We start from the raw sequence: 6532 nt of genomic DNA, 5'->3' as shown, positions 1-6532 counted from the left end.
CCTCCTCACATGGAATTGTTATGATATAGCTTTTCAGAAAAGAGAAGCCTGTGGACTGCATATTTGTTTTTACATTTAGGCCCTTGCCAAGCTCAGTCATCACAGATTATTGAATATTAGCCTTATACTGTATTGCCTTCTCCAGAGAAAAATACGATGCACACAAAAGTCCCTCATCAACATTGTTCCTACTTTGTGTAGCCTCCCTCACTTATCCTTATAAATTTATGTGCTAGAAATAGTTAATATCCAGCTCTGATTTCCCTTGTGTCCTAAATTTTTCTGTTCCTCTTCAGTTAGAGATGCCAAGGCTTATAAAATCAGAACTCCCTACAATTAGCTACTGTATAAGCACAATTCTCTGTTCTGCTTTGCTCACTGCCCAGTTTTTTCCCATCAAAGAAATGATCACTGAGGTAAAGCAGGAAACCACAGGCACTGTATGTGCATGCATGTATGTCTATACATGCATGAGGTGAGAGGAACTGTCCTCAGATTATTCTGCTGAAAGAAATGATGAGAGAAATTCAGAACAAAACCTTGATAAAGTCACCCTCAGTGTCTGAGACCCCAAACCATTTTCTGACCTGCATTGTACCAACTCAGCCTTTTAGCTAACACACTTCTGTGCTGAGTCCAAATGTGGCAACTCCTGCTCTGCTTGTCACAACCACTGTGAGATGCTTTCAGTCAACTCTACTGATGCACTGAGACCTTCTTGGCTCACTAATACCTGTGGACATTGAGTGCACATGGTCCAAACACAATTTGGTAACTTTATATTACTTTATCTCAGTGAAGGTATGAACATCTCTGTGATCACTCCATTAATGTGAAGAAGTAGCTGTCCACAAAAAAAAAAAATAAAAAATTCTCTCATACATTACACAGCAGAAATGTAGCTTGGACACTGTTTTCTGCTCTTTTTGTGCATGCTATTTTTCTTTTCTTTCTTCTTTTTTTTTTTTTAAGAAGAATGACTTATGTAACACAACCAGCTCTAATATACTTTAGGCTAGGAAGAGTATACTGGGTCTACCCACCTTACATAGCCTTAAATGAGGTCTCCCGACAATATATGTGCTTTACCTGGCTATTGGCTGCTGGCCCATTTGTTGCCAGGCAATGCAGCCCTATGCCACACAGTCTGCCAGCTAGGGCACCACTGTGTACTGTTCCTGACTATATGGGGTATCTGGAATTGCATGACCAGACAATCTTGTCTGAAAGAGGTGTTTCACTTTATATGTATATAATATAATACATATAATTTTTATATATATACATATATATAAAATCACTAATTTGAAGAAAGCGCAATTATTTTTCCGTTGTATGCAAAGCATATTGCTCTGACCCACTTTTGATTATCATCAGACCCTGCAATGCTTTTCATATTCTCATTTTTAGATTACCCAGGGCCTCAGTAAGGTTATCCATCTCTCTTTATCAAAGTTGGTGCTTAGCTTTGTGAACAAAATTAAGTCCCATCAATTGCAGAGCTGCAAGTGTTTAGCTAACAGGAATGAAGATAAACACATGCTTAAATCCTTTCCCTAAATCAGTGTCCCAGAGAGGAAAAGGATTACAACTTACGTTCATTGGATGCGTGTGATTTTAAAATATTGTGTTTTACTGAACTTTCTCATTAGCAATCACAGCAGGCCATTTGCTTTGAAGAGCAGCTTATTTCACTGTATCGTAACAGATTGTGGTTATATTTATTTAGTTATTCTGTGAAGTTGATCCTGAACCCTCATATGGATGCAACTCATTGTTCTCCACCTATGGAATCATTACCATTTGTTTCAGAGGTAAATAAGACAATAAATTCCAAACCAGAGGGATATTTTGAAAAGTAGATAGACCTCACAGGCCTCAGATCATTCCATTTTCCTAGAGGCTCCTCACCATTCCGTGGGAAGCAGTGAGAAATATCCTGATCAGTCCAAGGTATTTCTGGTCCGCAACACCGAACATAATTACAGTGGCTAAAATGTCTACTTAGCAATTCCTAATTGAATATGCAAACTGCAAAACCTACATTAACATCTCAGGAATGTGTGATTCTGTACCCACTAGTGTTTATTTGCAGTTTGAACAGTTTGTTTCTGGAAGAAGAAGGAAAAAAAGCTTTCAAGCTTGTCCATTAAATTATTCTACCAGCTGTCACTTTATTAAAAAGTCTGCAGTTAATAATAAAACTACTTTAAACCACTCACCAGAAATCTAGAATTTATGAACAAGCTCCCTTCCCCCAAGGCTTCCTTGGAAAGAATCTTAGGTTCAGTGACAACCTCAAATACGTATATCTCTCATCCTGCCAAAATTCTTGCAGTTCCACAGCAGAACATAACAAGAATATGCATGCAGATTTTCAGATCTGAAGGTAAGGGGAAATAGGATGGAACTTTTCTGTGAGAAGAACTGCCAAAATAAAGCACAGAAATTCTGTCAAAATCTGAAACTATAAATAAACATTTGCAGTTCTGCGTATTTACAAATAAATGATGTAAATTAAGAGACAAAACAGAAATAGAGCACATGATTTGAAAGAATGAGATGACTGGGGGGAAAGTAAGAGCACTATAAAGAACAAAATGAACTCTCTCCTTTGCACCATTGAGAAAAATATCATAATTTATTTGCAAAGTTAATTTTAGTTTGGCAAGTCCAGAAAGTTCATCATCACTATTCCTCTATTCTGCTATTGTTTCAGCTTAGAGATTCCCAATAGAAGAAAAGAAGTAGCAGTAAATATTCAATCTCACATATACTCAATTTAAAATTTGCACACTCAGAAATAATTCATGATGTTACATTCATAAATTCTGCACCACACAAATAAAGAGTAAGTGTGGCATGAGATTAGTAAAGTGATACAATTTATGGTATTGGGCTGTTGTCAAAGATCAATTTATGTGAATTTTGCTAACTATGCAACTCATTCTTATTGGGTTACTATCTAGACCTCATCCAACCAGAATTTGGCACAGTTTATGTCCATTTGCTCTGTACAGGAAACAGAAATTAAACTACTGCTGGATTTGATCCATGACTATCTCAAGTGTGGGGTAGATGAGGTAAACACAAACTGAAACCCAGTATGTAAGTTTTAGTGAAAAGGAAGTGGAGAAAGGAGAAAAGCTTTGACTTCATCACACTGCTATCAGCAAGAAGGACAGGGAGAAGCTGCTACATTCTCTTGTATTTCTGAACTGGGAAAGTGTATCACTGTGATTAGAGTCACTGTGACTATCTCTATGAAAAGAAAAATCAACTACAACAATCAAAAACAACCACAACAATTTTTATTGCTTTCAAGGAGAAGAAAGAGGAAACAGAAGGAGACCACAGAATCACAGAATTGTAGGGGCTGGAAGGGACTTCAAGAGATGATAGAGTCCAGCACCTCTGCAAAGCAGGCCCCCTACGCAGGCTGCACAGGTAGGCATCCAGGTGGACCTTGAATAACTTCAGAGAAGGAGAATCTACAACTCCCCTGGGCAGCCTCTTCCAGTGCTCCATCACTGTTATTTTTATGTCTTTGTTCTCTATCACTTTCCAAAGAAATTCAGAATATAACGTTCTCATCCCCATTACTCCAGTTTTTTTCATTGCTTTTAGAAACCATGAGTGCTCTGTGCTACTCTAAAGTCAGTATGCTTGCAAAACACCAAGGCCAATGTTGACCTTTCCCAAGATTCCCATTATCACTCAAACACAGGCAGGCAGATGGAATAAAAATCTACTTACTCACAGTCAGTCTTGAATGATGACACTTGCAAGATGTATTTGAGAGTAACCAAAAGAACTGGAACAGAACAAAAATTAATACAAATCTATATTTTTATAATAAATATAGTAATAAAATATTAAAATATTTGCAGGGTTTTTAATTTTAAAAAATTAAAATATTTGCAGGGTCACAAACTTCTTCAGAACAACCAATACTCAGTGGTGTGTTTGGTCCTGGGAATTTTGAAAAATAAAATAAACAAGTTGTTACTTCTTTCATTACTGCATACTCTTATCTTGATAGTTTGGAAACTTTTGAAATTAATTAACTCTGTTTTTCTTTACACAGTAATTTTCTACTTATTTTTCTGTAATCATTTTCTCCAGTTTTAAGTAGATAGTCTGATAAATGTTCAGTGATGTCTGAAAACCATTAAGCACTAATTGCTCGTTTACAGTATAGATCAACAGTGCTCAAATTTAGTGAAATCAGGGAGTGAAATAGCTGTCAAAAGAATTCAACAAAAGAACAAAGAAAGAGAAAGTAAAATTAACCTATCCGTTATACAGAGAATCATACTACAAGATGGCTTCACTATCTGACATTCTCAGTGTCCTGAGTACTGCACTAGGTGTGATTGCCAACCTCATCCAGGACACACACCCAGAAGCCCAGGAGCCTGATTTCAGTTAAGTGTTAAGTGTTGGGATACTGGTGCTGGCTGTTGATGGACCCTATTTCCTCCCAGTTTTGCTTGATCTCACATGGCAGGACAATTTCCATCAGTGAGGTTACCTTGGCACACAGATCCACAGCCAGTCCTCATTGGAATACACTAAACCTAAGGTGCACACATCCTTTCAATAGCTGCAAAGATCCACTTAGAAGCCATGACAAAAGACTTTTTCTTTCTCCTGGCAAGTTTGTTTACTGTTTTGTTTTCATCATTCATCTAGATACTGTATTTCATCGCACCTCATAGGTCATTAGAATTTCATTGAGGTAATTGGAATATTTGAGTTGTTGAAACTTTACACTACAATGCTTGTGTAATAAGCCTTTATTTTTATTTTAATGCCACTATGGCAAGATTTTACATGGCAATTTCACAGTACAAATACAAACAAACAATCAAAAAAATTAAGCTCAAGGCTAATGATCTTCTAATACTTATCAGAACATTCAGATTTACTATATGCACTACTACTTTACAAAATGTTAAGATTACAAAGGAATACTTGAATCAAATAAAAAGCAGCTATTTTACTGCTAAATAACTTCTCTGTGGCACAGAATCTGTCACTATGAAAAATGGAAATGATTAAGCTTTCAGTAGAGTAATAGAGTGACTAGAATATTTAATACCCACAAACTATAGGTGAAAAACCTAACATAGGCTTCTAAGTTTCCATACAAAAGAATTTCAGAAATAACTGGGTTTATTTAAGAGTCTCGCAAAATTCAAAATATGGTTTCTAGTAAACAAATGTAGTTTAAGTCTCTTGACTTTTCAAAGTTATTAGAAAATGCTGAAAAAGACATGGCATAGACAATTATTAACAGTTCTGTTTTCCTAGGCATGGTTCTCCTTTTTTTTTTCACAGTCTTTTCATAGCAAGACTGAAACTGAGTGGTACAATAATATATATCAAAGCTGAAACTCTACTAGTTATTAAAACTCTAATAGAACATGTACAAGGCAAAGAATATTCACCACATGCAATTTTAAAGTATACTTATGAAACTAGCTTTATATATCAAAACTCATTTTTCAAAGGTATACATACAGGCATGGAAGTTCCAACAAGCACTTAACATAAGGGCAGTGGAAGTACAGCTCACTAAAATGTTTTCCATAGTTTTAAATAGATGCATCTTCTCTGCTCTGTGACACAATGTCAGGTAAGCCTGAATAGAGATATACCTATTATCAAAGCAAGATCCAATACAATGCTTCATGACAAACATAATACATTTTTTATTCCTAGGTTTTTAAAAAAAACTGTTTCCATAAGTTGTAAAAGAAGGTGTCCACTGTACCAGATATATGTAAAGGATGAGCCAGATTCAGTCATTAGCTGTGAAGAAGCAATGCTTTCCCTGTGATTCAGGAAGACTCATACTCCAAAAATGGATGCTGACATGGCAGGTATGAGTCCATGCAGATTCAAATCTCACCTGCTTCCGAAGAACCGTGTAAATCCTTCATACTGGGACCACCCAACTGGGAATAAGCTACTTCATGGTACATCCAATCTGTGCTGATAAAAGAAACTGTTCTAATTTAAGATGCTTACACAACAAGAATGGATGCAAAATAGGCTAAATAGAAGATACAGAGTTTCTTCAATAGCATATACATGGCTTCTTTATGATTAAACATTTTCTTTATAGAAACAGTAAAGGTTTTTGTTTTTTTTTTAAGCATGTGATCTTTGCAATTACTAAGTCCGAATCAGAACATAATGTTTGTATTCCAGAATAAAACATAAACAGTAATTTCTGGGACTGGCAAAATCAGCTCCTCACTTCTGTCAAAGTAAATTAGTTTAATGTGATCTATCTGAATAAATATACCTCAAAAGTGACTACAGGCTTCTGAGTTTACTTGAATAGGAGACAAAGACACTAAATAAATTTTGTTTCAATTAATTTCATCCTACTTCCTTGGTCTCAGCAGCAATATATTTTCCTGCTTCCCAGTGCAAAATACTGAAAAAAAATTCTTTCTAAACCAACTTTTCTGCCTTTAATGACTGAGCATTTTGGGAAGTTGTCAAGTATTTTCATGTT

At 35.8% G+C, this 6532-nt stretch overlaps 1 long non-coding RNA gene across 1 annotated transcript; it reads left to right on the top strand.

Annotated features, from left to right (window-relative positions):
- The first annotated feature begins 3325 nt into the window (after nt 1-3325).
- LOC146762600 (uncharacterized) lies at nt 3326-6327 on the top strand. The gene is made up of 2 exons (XR_014946297.1): nt 3326-3447; nt 5728-6327. It is a non-coding gene; the product is annotated as an uncharacterized LOC146762600 (long non-coding RNA).
- Nucleotides 6328-6532: the final 205 nt, after the last annotated feature.

The sequence above is a fragment of the Coturnix japonica genome, chromosome 1 (genome assembly GCF_054131305.1).
Source record: "Coturnix japonica strain WE chromosome 1, WE-NBRP24, whole genome shotgun sequence".
NCBI lineage: Eukaryota > Metazoa > Chordata > Aves > Galliformes > Phasianidae > Coturnix > Coturnix japonica.
The sequence above is the reverse complement of the archived record's forward strand: the minus strand, read 5'-3'. Positions and strand labels throughout refer to the sequence as shown.